The sequence below is a fragment of the Simochromis diagramma genome, unplaced genomic scaffold (genome assembly GCF_900408965.1).
Source record: "Simochromis diagramma unplaced genomic scaffold, fSimDia1.1 OVJJ01000816.1, whole genome shotgun sequence".
NCBI classification, from domain to species: Eukaryota; Metazoa; Chordata; class Actinopteri; order Cichliformes; family Cichlidae; genus Simochromis; species Simochromis diagramma.
The window spans coordinates 2,929,798-2,945,557 of record NW_024386908.1 but is presented as its reverse complement, the minus strand read 5'-3'; the positions used below and the strand labels follow the sequence as shown (position 1 = coordinate 2,945,557).

Sequence of the window (15,760 nt, the reverse complement as noted above, 5' to 3'; positions counted from 1 at the left end):
TTTTTAGTAGTTGGCAGTAGTTGGTAAGGCTAGTTCTTCAACTACAATCTACACTATTGTAATATATGCAGCAGGCTGTTTAGCACTTTATTGATGAAATATGTAATGAATGATAGATTTGTGGATGGCATGGTGAACTGTGGTCACAGTCAGTCCTTTCTAAATATATATATATATATATATATATATATATATAGTGTAGTCTAAATGACAGCTAGTGTCACTAATTTGCATGGTAAGAGTATCCTCCTTAAAGGAAACCACCAATCACCAACTATCAAGCTGTATGATATACATGCACTCCCAGCATGCTATTATAATAATTTAATTGAAATTGTTTTGGTTCTTTTTTAGTTGAAAACAACGTGTTTGTGTCTGATCATGTCAGTGAAATTAGCTGTATGTCAAATTTGAAAAATTTTGGTGACCACCAGAATATTTAATGCTACCAAATTTACTGTTAGTCATATATTTTTTTTTTTGTTGGTAAAAGTTAAACTATTTTATAAGCTAAAAGATATGTCACAAAACAAAGATCTAATCAAAGTAAGAGCCTATTTTTATATTTAGGAAATGAGTCATGTCTTTGAAAAGAAGAGTTTCTAGGACATTTGAATCTTTGTTTTATTTCTGAAAGATTTGTATACTTTTCCAACAAAACATCTACAACTGGCTGCAAGCTACATATTTTTTGATCAGTTTGATGTCATTTAAATTAAATAACACAAATAACATGATAAAAGTAATTGGTAGTGATGTTTGAAGAATGGACTGTGCCTTTCTGAATTGCAGAGATTAGCAGGTTTCATTCTTATACAATAACACATGTTCTTTTCTTAAAGCAAAACACACAATATATAATCTAGCTAAATTGAATTCACTTTCTTTGTTACGTCTTGAGGGAAGCATCGGAAAAGAAGGAGGTAAGAGGATAAGATTTAGAACAAAACTGGAGCTGCGGTTGTCTTGACCCGGGGTGTAGCCCGGGTTAGATCAGATTTCACTTTCAGAACGTGATGGGAGAAGAGGTATAACTGTTTCTTTTCAATTTATCCCTTTGTCTCAGCGCAATTGTATATATACATGTAGACCATATATGACTTTGCTAAGTTCGTTACATTTGGGGTTTTTTAACAACAACTATCTCAGTTAGGCCTCTGGGTATAGATGAGGAATAAGGTTAGCACTCTTTCATCTCCAAGGTAGATCCCTGGACTAAGATTGTTTTTTTTTCTTTTTCTTGCACGTTCATGTCTTTGTAGATGTTTTGTATCTTTTAGCTTAGTTTTGTACATATTAAATCTTATTCTGGGGTTTTTACTCTTAGTGTTTATACATCCCCTGAAACAGTATTTTGGAAGAATGATAAAAATCCTCTGCAGTCACCAGATGTTGTGTTTCCTTTCTTGAGATACTAGGCCTTTACTGCAGCCACTTTCTGCCTCCAGTTTTGTCTTCAGAAACTGAAAAGCTGCTCTGTGGGGTTGATATCAGGTGGCTGAGTTGGCCTTTGAAGAATATCCCATTTCTTTGCGTTGAGAAGCCCTTGTGTTGCTTTTGCAGTATGCCTTGGGTCATTATCATATAATCGATAAACACTGGTATGCTTCAGACAAGCTGTTTCTCTCTTCCTGTCATTTTGGTAGTTAATCTTTGTTTCATCTGTCTATCCATTCTCCTCAACTCATGGGTCACAGAGGGGGCTAGAGCCTCTCCCCCCTAGGCATGTCTTTGGACTGTGGGAAAAACAGAAGTACCCCTTTAGGGGAAGAGAGATAATATTGCAAATTCCTTAAATAAAGGCCTCAGTCAACTGGTGAATTCAGCCTAAGGGCCCTCACACTTTGAGGTGTTAACTGCTGACTGCTGAACACTGTTGTGCTCCCCAATTCTAAGTCACGTTCCTGCATTTAATTTCAAGAGCTGTAGAGGCAGTTTTGATTGGTGTGTAGCTGGAGGAATAGACACTCTCAAGGTGAGGGAAAACTTAACCACAGTCACACACATATATGCATTTTAAATCAATAAGTGCAACTCCTAAAGTTAATATTTGATCTGCTGTAAAGGTTGAGCTGGAGCAGGAGCTGAGCACTGACATGACTGGACTGTGTGGAAAATGCAACGTAACAGGTGTGACCTAAATGATAACCAGACACTTTATAGGAATATTTTAGGTTTTCTTTGCAAATGATAACAGTTGTTTACAGACACTTTGCTCAAAGAATGCACCTTTTCATGAATCTAGGCACTGAGCAGCAGCTGATCAGAGGGAGCACGCTTACAGATGACACGTGCCAAACAAGGGATCCTGTCTCTGTTCCTAATCCAGTAGGTTCACGTGGTTTACATTAACTTGTTTTTTTTGTTCGTAATTTTGTTTCTGTATACAAATTTGAAGAATAGACAGATGATTCACCAACACATTATAACGGGTCAGTTATGCAGTCGTTATGAATCTGAATTTCTGAGACAACTGTATTTACAGTTTTCAAATAAAATGTAAGAATGACTTTTAAACTACCAGGTTTGTGAACATTTCTTCTCCTACACTTTGGGCTGTCTGCAATCAAGTCGGCTTCATTACTTCCAGCTGTGTCACAAAAACATTTACGGATGTGAAAACAGTGAACACATAGGCTGTGCTTTCATTAGAGAGATTGTTCTGCACTGTGGAAAAAGCAGTAATGTGTGGGAGAAATGGAGATCTGTGACCCAGTGTGGTAACTAATTGTTTAAAATACTAATACTAATAACAATAAGTGGCATATCCTGTACCCACCATAATTTGATGTAGCTGTCCCTGTTTTGGTGGATGACTGTAGCTCGACCAACTTGTCCGGGAGCACTGCTTTATGAAGAAGAGGGTGCTGCATTTGTTCCTACCTGCTCCAACCCAAACCCCCATTTTTCCAGCCAGGATATCACCAGTTCCTGCGTCTGCCCAGAGGGTGAGCCTTGCCAGAATTTCCCCAGGGTATAAATCATTGATGTGTTTTGTTCTTGTTGTTGTTTGTTTGTTTGCCACATTTTAAGGCCGTCCTGAACATGTGCGTAGGCAAAGTGCTTAATGATCACTTGGATGGCTTCCACTGTGTGAATGTGTCAAACTGCACCTGTGTGTTCGCTGGCAGGACCTGGACAGAAACGTAGCACCAAGTGTCAGACATGGTAAGGACCCAGATAAAGGGATTTATATTTATGAGGATTTTTTTTGTGAATAATGAATTGAAATTATTTAAACCTCTTCATCAACCTTGTCTCCAGTTTGTGTGAAGGTGGGAAGTGGCGTTGCTCTGAAAACTGCCCAATTAAATGTCAGATTGAAGGTCAGTTTGTGTCAACATTTGACGGCAAACAGTACACTGTCCCTGGTAAATGTACATACCTAGCATTACAGGTAATTTGTCCTCCTCCCCTTTTCATTAATATGAATCTTCTCAAGTTGCCTGTGTTAATAACTGCTGGTTTAATCGTTTATGGACACATGCAGGGCTTCAACTGGACAGTAATAATTACATTTTCTAAAAAGGATCCATCAATACAAGCTGTTTTCCTCCAGCATTTGCAGGTAAAGACAGTCTTTCAGCACTGAAATTAAAACCATCAACATCTAACTAGCAAGCATAAAAAGTAACCTTGAATACCGGTTTTTATTTTCAGGAAACGTATACATTCACAAACAACATGGCTAAAGTTGGAGACCAAAGATTAGTGAATTTTATCAGTCTGGTAATTTCATATAAATTGTTTGGCAACCTTGTAATAGATACATGCCTTAATGCCTTAATTACTAACATTATATTATCTTACCGATTACCTTTTAGATGGGGCCCAGGTTTTCTGGCAGTCCTCTATGTACATTCAAGTCTTGACATCCTCTGATATTAAGCTCCAACTCCAGATGTCACCTGAAATCCAACTCTACATCTCTGTTCCTAGGAAACACAAGGGCATCATTTCAGGTTGGAAACACGCTGGTGATAACACATTAAACAGCATCATTGGTTGGCACGATCCACTTTGATCAGTCAGTCTATCGTTCAGCTCTTTGTGGCAACGGCAACAGTGACGGCACAGACGACTTCACCAGCAGCAGCGGCATCATCGAGCTCTCAGCTGAACCTTTTGCTCTGTCCTGGAGTCTGGGCGCTTGCACTGTGAACATACCCAGTACATGCATCAACACTCACAATGGTACCAGTTAATATTATAACTGTAACTAAAACTGAAAAGGCATGTATACGTTCAAACACTGCAATGCACAACTGGAATTATAGTGGAGTTCAGCTTGATGACAAAATTGACATTTCGGTTTTCATATCAATGATTATTGTGGTGTGAATTATAAGGCAGCACAGATTTTTATTGGTAGTTTGCATGCTTGCCTGTGATACAGTAAAAAAAAAAAAATCCCCACAGGATATGTTTACAAACTAAAATTTCCTTTTTTCTAGAAATATTTGCTGATGAAAAGTGCTCTGTGCTGATCAGCGCGACTGCCATATCTGCTAAGTGCCATGTCCATTTGCCACCGGATCAATACTACACAGTAAGCACGCATTATGAGCAAACAGCAACTTTGTATAAGTTAATTTGACTTATCAATATTAAGGTGAAAATTGTATTTGCTGGCAGGCCTGTATTCAAAGAACCTGTAATTGTGGCAACAATGTGCAGAGGTGCTTGTGCATTGCATTAGACAGCTACGCCAAAGCTTGTGCGAGTCTTGGGGTTTTGATCGGTGACTGGAGAAAAGCTGCCAACTGCAGTAAGTAAACTTTATTCACACACCAAAGGATTACATAATATATTGAATATATTAATAATGTTAATACCAGACACATTAGGTTTAGACTTTTTGGAGAAGAGCCAGTACTGAGATTTTTTTTAAAATTCAAAATAACTAGTCAGAAAAGATGAAATCAATGCTTTTCATGTTTTTAAGAACTTGTGCGCACTACAAATGTAAAAGTCTGTCTGAAGTGTTTGGATTTTTGAAGGAAGCAAATATTGTGGAACTTTGCACAGCAGAAAATGTGACAAATTACTTTTAAAAAAGTGCCGTTCGTGCTCATCACATTGTTGTCTCACAGCTCCGACATGTCCAAAGAACCAAGAGTTCTTCTACAACATCCGAGCTTGTAACAGTACATGCCGCTCCATTACTGAGTCTGACCCTCGATGTGGAGTGGATGATGCTTCTGTGGAGGGCTGTGGCTGCCCAGAAGGAACATACCAAAACCAAGGAAACACCTGCACTCCAAAGGCAGACTGTGAATGCCACCGTCGTGGTGGTGTAAGTCCACCAGGGCTGGTTGTTATCGATGGACATCATTGGTGAGATGACCCTCTAATTACACAGTATTTATAGGTATTTAAAATGATACAGTATCATTTATCAACATTTTACTTGTCAAATTGCAGCCTGTGTGAAAATGGAGAACTGACCTGTTCCACGGATTGTGTTAAATCTAGTTTGGTCCAACCAAAAATAAAAAAATAAGTACGAATTGATGTGAATACAGTAAAGGTTTCAAAACTGTTTCAAGTTTCAAAACTGTTTTGATTTTAACATTTTCTGGACTGTACACTTGCCCAATGTGTCTTGAATGATTTCATTAGGATGCAGGAATGGGAAGGTTTGCGTGCACTGCTCAGAGCACCCGATTCAGACGGCTCAGAAAACATGTGCGAGTCTCAGCAAACCATCAATCATGGCTTGTGAGAGTGGCTGTTATTGCCCACATGATCAATATGAAGATCACCATGGAAACTGATCCATCACGGGACAACTGCACCTGTGTGTACAGTGGTAAAGTCTTCAGGGCAGGAGAGACTGTTAAAACCAACTGTAAAAAATGGTAACGCTACTTTACCGGTTCAGTCGCAAAGTTTTGTTTTTCTGTAAACTCAGTGTTATGACTTTATCTTGCAGTGTCTGTGGTCGGGGTCAGTGGGACTGCACAGACGAGCCGTGTCCCGGGACATGTCAAGTCTATGGAAATGGACATTACCAGACCTTTGACTCTAAATGGTATCGATTTAGTGGACACTGCCAGTACACACTTGTAGAGGTGAGACCCTCCCCACCAAAAAAGTGACATAAAAATATAAAGTATGACAGAGTGCAGAAAGCTTGAATGTAATATGGATCTCTTTATAGCTGTGCTATTTACTGTAATTTGGCTCTTATGTCAGGATTACTGTGGAAATACAAAGGGCACGTTTTCTGTCAGAGTGGAGAGCGTACCCTGCTGTGAAAAGGTGCTCACCTGCTCTCGCTCCATTGTCCTGGTCCTGCAGGTGAATGAATTATTATCTAACCATGTTATAATGTCAGTTTATTTATTTGCCTCCTTATCTTTTACTAATTTGATCAAATCCATCTTCTATTAACTGTAATGACGACCTTCAGTAGAGGCCGTAATAGTGATAATTTTCCACAGTCAAATAATGTAGATTGTTATTTGTCTGCTTTGACCCAACAAGGGCAAAGTCACTGTGACTCTGAGTGACATGAAGGTGACCAAAAACCTACAACAAAACTCTACAATGCAGGAGAACTCACTTTACAGTATCGACACTGTGGGACTCTATATCATAGTGTCAGTGGCGAGCAGCGGGATCACTCTCATCTGGGACAAACACACACGGCTCACCATAAAGCTGCATGAAAACTGCAGGGTAAGAAATTATTATAAGATTTATATTCGTACAATGGAAAAATGGTGGAAAGCGTTTTTTTAAAAGCAGATTTGATACAATTTCACATGCTATTATCATAAAACCCATACTTATAATTAAAACTGAAGAAAAAAAACCTCACCTGCAGAGCAAAGTTTGCGGCCTGTGTGGGAATTTTGACTCCAATGAGATGAACGACCTGCAGGCTCAGCAGGTGAATCAGTTTTCTCTCTGTTTTTATCATAAATAAAATAAAATAAAAATAAATACATTTTTAAAAAATCTGTTTTCAGTGGGATCCAGTCCGATGGCCTTTGGAAACAGCTGGAAGGCAACTAATGGGAGGCTCCTAATGGGCAGACCTCAGCTTATATTAGCAGTCTTATTTATTTACATTCAGCTCCCAGGTCCCTCCAATCGACTAATAAAGAGATCTTACGTGGCTCAAGGTCACTCCTCAAACAAACCAGTGATTGACTAATTTACTAGATTAAATTTATCAGTCCACCTGTTAAAAACAAGAACAAGAAAAACAAAACCACAACAACAGCACTCTATGTTCTATAGCATTTTGGTGTAAGCTAATTATTTTTTTCTTTCTCCTATCGGCAAAGGCTGTTATCCTAGATGTCCAAATGAAACGCCATACTATGATCATAATACTGGTGAATGCACTACAGTGAGCAACTGCTCTTGTTATTTCAATGCCACTATTGTTCACCCAGGACAGTTGGTCATGCTGAACTCTTTTGCATGGTGAGTGTACACATTGTGTACATTTTAGTGTGACTAGACACACAAGTGCTCTGCCAGACATTAGATTAAAAATGACATTGACACCTGGTAACTTCAGTCTTTTATTTTATCCAGCCGCTGCGAAAATGGAGCGATTAATTGTCGTAAGTACGAATTTTATTCGTGCACAACTTGTTACTAAATTATTTTAAAAATGTGTTTTGGAACAATTTGTTTCTGACTATCCTAAATTACATTTTCCACACAGACAGACCACCTCCACCCTCAAATACACCTGCCAACACATCTACAAATGTTGTGAAAAAAAACGGCTTTAATCACCAGTGAAACATCCGTGCATTTAAAGACAACTACACCAGTGATACCCACTAACAATTTTCCAGTTACCACTGAAACATGGTCCACCATCACCTTCACACCCACTGCTACAACAGGTGCAGCGACCTCTCTAACTCTATCTCCTGCAACCGGAACAGAGAAAGGTACCACTAAAACATGGTCAACAATTTCCACCTTTGTACCAATGACTTCAGCTATTTCACCTACTACCAAAAAGTTGTTAACAATGCCCACTACAAACTCCACAGTGACAACTAACACTACTTCAGCTACTACTAAAACCCACTCAACTTTGCCAACTACCACCCCTACAAGCTTGACGACCACTGAAAACGTATCAACAATGTCTTCCACTACCACTGTGCCAATGATCGCCTCAGCTGCAACTTCAACGTCAGAACTTCCAAAAGAAACCAACACAACAGCCACTATAAGCTCCCGAATCACATCATCGACAACTAGAATGAGTTCCACGTCTTCAGTGGCAGCAGCTACCACAGACTCCAGGAGTTCAAAAGGACCAACCACTGTCGGCGCAGGATCAACACAAACAAAAAGCTCCACATCGCAGGGTAACTTTTCAGTTCATGTTTTAACTTTTCAGCAATTCAAGCTGTCGCTTCCCTAAGTGATGGAAGCTAATTTTCAAAGTGTTCTCTGTTTGCTTTCTTCTCCAACTGTGTCTACACGTTACCAGTGTGTGAATGTGTAGACTTCAAGAAAAATAAACGCTGGGCTTGCAGTGAGACATGGACAGAGGACTGCTACCATACGACTTGTGTCAGTGGGAAGATTGTATTGACCCCAGTAACTTGTCCAGAGCCTAAAATCCCCACCTGTCCCAGAGACCAGATCACAAAGGTCTCTGAAGGATGCTGTGAAACATGGAAGTGTGACTGTAAGTGTATCTTAGTCTGTCGTTATAACTATGATTACTTATTTATGTTTAGTCTGCTTCTTTGCAAAACATCAGGACGTCTTACTGAATCAGTGTGCTCAGTGTAGTGGATCATTTCAAGCTGAGGTATCTGCTGGATACTATTAATAGTATACGACCACACACATAGGAGCTCTTTCATTGATTGGCACTTGTTAACATCAACATTCAGTCCAAATCTGAAGTCTGTACGTTTCACTGGAATGCTGTTTGTTTCAGCTCTTTGGTCTTACATATTTGACCAGATGATGGTAGATGGTTTCAATCTATCCAAAGTGGCTTACATGCGTTCCATGCATAGATGGACTAAAATCTTATTTTTTCCTGTATTAATTCCAGGCCAATGTGAGCTGTATGGGGATCCCCACTACATCTCTTTCCAAGGAGTAGACTTTGATTTCCTGAATCAAGGCACCTATATATTGATGGAGGAGCAGTCACCACGCCATAATCTGACCATTGTTGTGGACGGGTCTCTATGGCTCCTGTGTTAAAGGCATCATCCTGAAATATCAGAACAATGTGGCTACACTGACTATCGTTCCACATTTGTTTTCAGTACAAGTAGGATATATTACAGTGCTCTTTTATTTATACTTGTTTCCACCATGAATCCTCATATTTATTACTGCTGCTGATAATCAGAAGTTATCTGTATGACTGTTTTCAAGTTGTTTTGTTCTAGTTTTATTGTTTGACCCTGATCCAATCTGGCTTAGGCCACGCTAAACAACGTGATCATACAGCCACCGTATGAAGAGCATGGTTTCAGGTTTGAAACCACATGGTACAAGATGGTTATTCACCTCCCAGAGATTCGCTCTTTTGTCTCCCTCACTCCATTTTACACCCTGGTGGTCAGTCTGGCCATGGAGCACTTCCTCCAAAACACCCAGGGGCAATGTGGTGAGTATAATGAAAATACTGTAAATTTTCTGTCATTTAATTGTTTTTCTGTTAAATAATTAATGTGATATAAATGGCCATTGGAGAGGCCCTCTGGCCTTGACAACCCTGGTCTAGTGTGTCATTATTAAGCTAATTTTGTGTTTTTGTGTTTGTGTTTGTGCACATGCATGCATGTGTGTAGCGTGACCTATCAGACAGTTTCAATTTAAAGCTTATTTTTTTCACAGTGGCAAAGGAAAAAAACCTACATGTTGCCCAATAAGGACTCAAGCTGTTCTCAGCACAAGCCTACAAGGGACAACAAATATTATCTGCAGTGTATGAGTGTCTATTAGAAGTCTCCTGTCACATCTTCATGCTCACGTCTTAATTGCCCCTCCAGGTGTGTGTGGTGGAGCATCGTGTATTCGTAAAGGAGGGCAGATTGAGGATGACAGCTGCTGTGATAAGACGAGCTATGACTGGGTGTATCTGGATCCTCTGAAGCCAGCAGATGTTTTTGCACCAAGGGATGTCCCCTGTCATTCTGAGCAGACTTTCGTACCCACTAACAGACCACCCACCTGCATTCCGAGCCCACTATGTGAGCTCCTACATGATGCGTAAGCTACATAAAATAATACACACTTCCAGCCAGGGAGTTGGTTTTAAAACTTAAATTAAAACGTGAGCTTGAATCACCCACAATACAGCAGACAGTAGTTGATTTTTAGACTAAAATAGTCACAGAGAGCAGCATAGTGATGTCCAAAAAGAGAATTTGTATAACGTTACAACTGAATATACTTGATTGGTTGTTTTTGATATAAATAATTTGTATTGTTCAAGAACAACCGACATCCCAACCAAGAATTATATTTGTACTTGCATTTAGGATATAAAACATAAATACTTGCTCCACCACTGAGCCTTTGCGCAGAAAGGCAAAGTTAACAAAATTAGGTACAACACCGGAGAGGACCCGGAAACGACCGTGAGAAGCTTCATTAAAATCCACCTGAAGCTGCCGGAGGACACGGTGAAAAACATAGGGTTCGAAAGAGTGCATCGCATCGGGGATCCGAAGACAGGAAGCGGGAGACCACGTCCTATTGTAGCCAAATTCGGCCACTTCAAGCAGAAGGAGCAGGTGAAGAGTCGCGGCAGAGAGCTGAAAGGAGTGGATTTCAGCGTGAACGATCAGTTCCCCAGAGAGATCCTGGAACGACGCAGGGTCCTCTTCCCAGTCCGACGTAATTTTATCCAGAAAGGCTCCCGGGCTGTCATCGCCGTGGACCGGCTCTACGTGGACGGACAGCTCACACACACAGATATAGGACACACGCACACATTTGCTCATATTAGTTATTATGCACACACATAGTCAGACCTATGGAGCTTCTCGCCGCGCATTTTCTTCTCTTTACTTACAAAAAAAAAAAAAAAAGATGTGTTTCCATTTTCCTCACCCGTCTAAGCGAGACACACAGCGTACATCATTAGCCACAAACACACAACTATGGGCATGCTAAGATTTGTCACATGGAATGTGCATGGAGCTGGCTCTAGGGAAAAAAGGTTAAAAATACTTAACCAACTTAAAGAATTACAGGCAGACGTTGTTTTATTACAAGAAACCCACAGGCCTGTCACAGGTTTGAATAAACTTAAAACACCTGAGTTTCCTAATGTGTTCTCAGCCTGTTATAATTCTAGACAAAGGGGAGTAGCAATTCTAATAAATAAAAATATTAATTTCCCAGTACTCGATACAGTTATAGATCCAGAGGGCAGATTCCTAATCGTCAAACTATCTATACTTAACCAAAAGCTAGGTATTGTAAGTATATATGGTCCAAATGTTGATGACCCCTCATTCTTCCACGTTTTTTTTTAGTACACTCTCCGAACACCTAGATTGCACAATTGTTCTTGGGGGAGACCTCAACCTGGGACTAAATGAAGACATGGATAGGCTCAATAAAGCAGGAGCTCAGCGTAACTGGCAGTCCACTAATATAATCAAACAGTATATGAGCGACTTTGGTCTTTGCGATGCATGGCGCTCCCTTCACCCCAACAGTAAGGAATATTCTTTCTTCTCACATGTCCATCACTCCTACTCTCGTCTGGATTATTTTCTGGTCAGTAGCTCACTGCTGAGTAACATTACAGACACTGAGATTCATCCTATAGCTGTCAGCGATCATGCTCCTGTATCTTTAACACTAATACAGATGAATAATACTACACCAAGAAAAAACTGGAGATTTAATACATCACTGCTCAAAGACGAAGAGTTTATCAAATACTTTAAAAAAGAATGGACTCTATATTTAGGCTTTAATGACATTCCTGGAACATCAGCATCTGTCCTCTGGGAAGCAGGGAAAGCCGTGATGAGAGGTAAAATAATCTCTTTCTCATCACATAAGAAGAAAGAAGAAAACAAAAAAATTCAGGAACTAGAGAAAAACATCAAATCCTTAGAAAAAGCCTATGTTTCACACCAAGATCAAGAAATATTAAACAAAATACGCAAGAGAAAACTAGAATTAAATGAAATTATTAATAAAAAGACTAAATTCTTAGTACAAAGACTTCGCCTGCAAAATTATGAACACGGTAACAAATCCGGACAATTTCTTGCTAACCAGTTAAAAATCAATAAAGAAAAAACAACTATATGTGCTGTTAAAGATTAATCTGGGAATACAATATATGATCCTAAAAAAATAAACACAATTTTTAGGGATTTCTATGAAACTTTATATACACCACAAATAAACCCATCTAAAAACGAAATTGATCAATTTCTCGACAACATAACTCTTCCAAAATTATTAGACACCCAAGCAATGGCACTGGATTCGCCACTGACGCCAGGTGAACTCCAGGAAGCTCTGATAAGTATGCCCAATAATAAGGCTCCAGGTCCAGACGGCTTTCCAACAGATTTTTACAAAGAATTCTGGACGATTCTGGCACCAGTTTTTCACAGGATGTTGCAGGAAATCAAAGAAAATGGTAGACTACCACCAAATATGAACTCTGCAAATATCAGTCTCTTACAAAAACCAGGCAAAGACCCTGTATTTCCTTCAAGCTATCGTCCAATATCCCTTATTAATGTAGACCTTAAAATAATCTGCAAAGCTCTCTCAAAGAGATTAGAGAAAATAACCCCCCTTTTAATTCATCCTGACCAAACTGGTTTCATAAAAGGTAGGCACTCATCAACAAATACACGTAGATTACTTAATTTAATAGACTACTCATGCAGTAAAAACCTTGAAACTACAATATTTTCTTTAGATGCAGAAAAAGCGTTTGACAGAGTTAACTGGAAATTTCTATTTGCAACTTTACACAAATTTGGTTTTGGACCCTCTTTCATAAACTGGTTAAAAATATTATATAACTCCCCAACACCCCAACAGCTTGTGTCAGAACAAATGACCAAACATCCTCCAGCTTCTCTCTCCTGAGGGGCACCAGACAGGGATGCCCACTCTCCCCTTCACTGTTTGCAATTTTTATTGAGCCACTAGCAGCAGCAATTAGACAGGCTACAACAATTAAGGGCATAAAATGTAAGAATATAGAACATAAAATCAGCCTTTATGCAGATGATGTGTTACTTTTTCTCCAAAACTCACAAACCAATCTCTCTGGGGTAATTGCGTTGATAAATTCTTTCTCAAGTGTCTCAGATTATTCAATTAACTGGTCGAAATCAACAGTTCTTTCGATTAATTGCTCCTTCCATAATTCTTCTCCTTCCCCACTGCAATGTGGAAATATAAAATATTTAGGTATTAATGTCTCTCCTAAACTTTCAGAATTAACTAAATTAAACCACATCCCACTTTTAAAGACAGTAGAAGGCGACCTGGCTAGATGGAAATCTTTGTTTGACACACACTTATTTTCACTTCTGCATGGCAACACATTGTCATGATCCCAAAGTGCCATTGCATTTTGGAGTCACTTGAGGGACTTTTAAGTGATTTAAGTGACACATATATTAAGAAATTTTCAAATGTTTGTACCTCTGGCTGTGGTTGTGCGTCATCTGAAAAATGCTGCTGTTTTACTTATTATTCAAGTTCATTTTTGTGAACATTTGTTTTGTTTTTCAGTTGAGAAGACATGCAGCTATAATGAACAGACATACAAGGTGTGTTGTGTCTGTGCTCTGTGTTTCTTTTTCCTTGGAGATCAGTTTGAATTTGACTGAAACAAAATGATAACAAAATATCTTGTGTTGTCTGGTTTATATGTGTGTAGGCAGGGGACAAATGGACAGATCCTGCCCATCTCTGCAAGTCATTTAGCTGCAGCAAAGAAGGGATTCAGACTGAGACTAAAGTCTGTCCCAAAGAAAGCTGCCCCGAGGTACTGAAAACCTACACAGTGATCCTGAAACTGTAACCCTGTGTCTAAGAATATGGATTTTAAAACAATAAACTTATATTTTAGAACTTGCTCTTAGAACTGAAGAAGTTAGGACACTTTTCCTTCCAAGCTCCTTAGACTTATATTTTAAATGTTTACTTCTATTCAAAATTGTAATAAAATGTATGCATGTCATATGTAATTAGACTAGTTTTAAATATTCAACCATTTTGTCTTAAAATATGGTAAAAACTATGGTCGAAATGGTTATTTTACTACAAAAGTACAGCATGCATGGAAGAACAAGCTTCTGTTTTTTTCCAGGAGGACAGAATTTGGGATGACCAACACTGCTGTTATACATGTAAGTGAAGACAAAAGGAAAACCATGAGTTATTTATAACTCTGAACTTTGTCTAATAGGCTGCTTTCACTTTCTTTATTTTTACAGAAGTCAAACTTGTAACTAAAGATAACTAATAATCTGCAGCTCTGCTGCATCCAAAATGTTTAATGTCATTCATTTTTGAAAGGATTTGCTCACTGTGCTTCATCTTCTGTTATACTTCTGCCACTTTCAGGTAAAAGGGGCTGTGCTCCCAGGGTGTCCAGCTTCAACATCACTATAGAAAACTGTTCTACTGTAATACAGATACCCGCGTGCCAGGGACAATGTTCGTCTCAATTGAGGTAAGAGCAAATCTTCACTGTTTAAGTAAAAATACAGGTTAACAGGCATGCCATCATATAAAAGGAAAATGAAAACTAGGGCATAAGTGTAAGTGAAGCTTGAATTGTAGACATTTAGATGGATTTTAATCTACTTTCCTTATTCTGTATGTTTAAAAAATACCATTACCTTCCTCTGTCCTTTTTAACCCTTCCCCCTCACCGCTTTCTCTTCGTTCTCTCATCCTCCAACTGCCACAGGGTGCTGGTGTTAAATGGTGACTTGATGTTGCAGCAGGAGTGCAAATGCTGCGTGGAGCAGAACTCAGAGAAGAAATCGATGACCCTGCACTGCTCTGACCTGACTACCAGACAATACGCTTACAAGCACATCACCAGCTGTGTGTGTGAATCTTGCAGCAGGATCTGAAATGTAGAGCTAGCAAAACCAAGATGAAGCTATTTGAAATCATTAGATTAAATAGAATTCAAATCTAATTCAGCAGTACTGGATGGTTTTCTTCTGTGTTTAAAGAAGGTACTGAATCTGTACACTTCCTGGAAATTACAAAAAGAGTTGCTCAACAGTTGTATCTAGCCTTGCAGGTACATTTTAATTAGTGCTGTGCGATACTGCAGATTTTGGTATTGATACCAAGTAAATACAGGGCAGTATTGCTAATACCAATCTGATATAGTCTCTGATATTTTGATACATATTTTCATATAATAGTATATAATACAAGAAAATATGATGTGCACATACTGGGGAGGGTAGACAGTCTTTCTTTTTGCAACATCCCTGGGCTTCAATTTTAGCATAGAGTCATGTTGGCTGTGGCCTGGTTGTCTGGCTATTGTGTGGCAATGTCCTGCTTCTGCTAGTACTGTTAACAAATTATTGTTTTCTTTACTCCTGTTTGTTCAGGTGTAAGAAGGTTCTGCTGGGCAAAAAAAAACATGGAAAAAAAAGATTGTGAGGCACGCAGGCAGGGTTTCTAGGGTGGTGGTGCGACTGCTAACGGGGAAAGGCAGGCTAAGGCCAGCAGATGGAGCCACTGGAAAATGTAACCACTCTCTCAGCTCAGC

The 15,760-nt window shown here is 39.2% G+C and overlaps 1 pseudogene; it reads left to right on the top strand.

Annotated features, from left to right (window-relative positions):
• The first annotated feature begins 1,016 nt into the window (after positions 1–1,016).
• On the top strand, positions 1,017–15,216 carry LOC120736090 (annotated as a pseudogene).
• Positions 15,217–15,760: the final 544 nt, after the last annotated feature.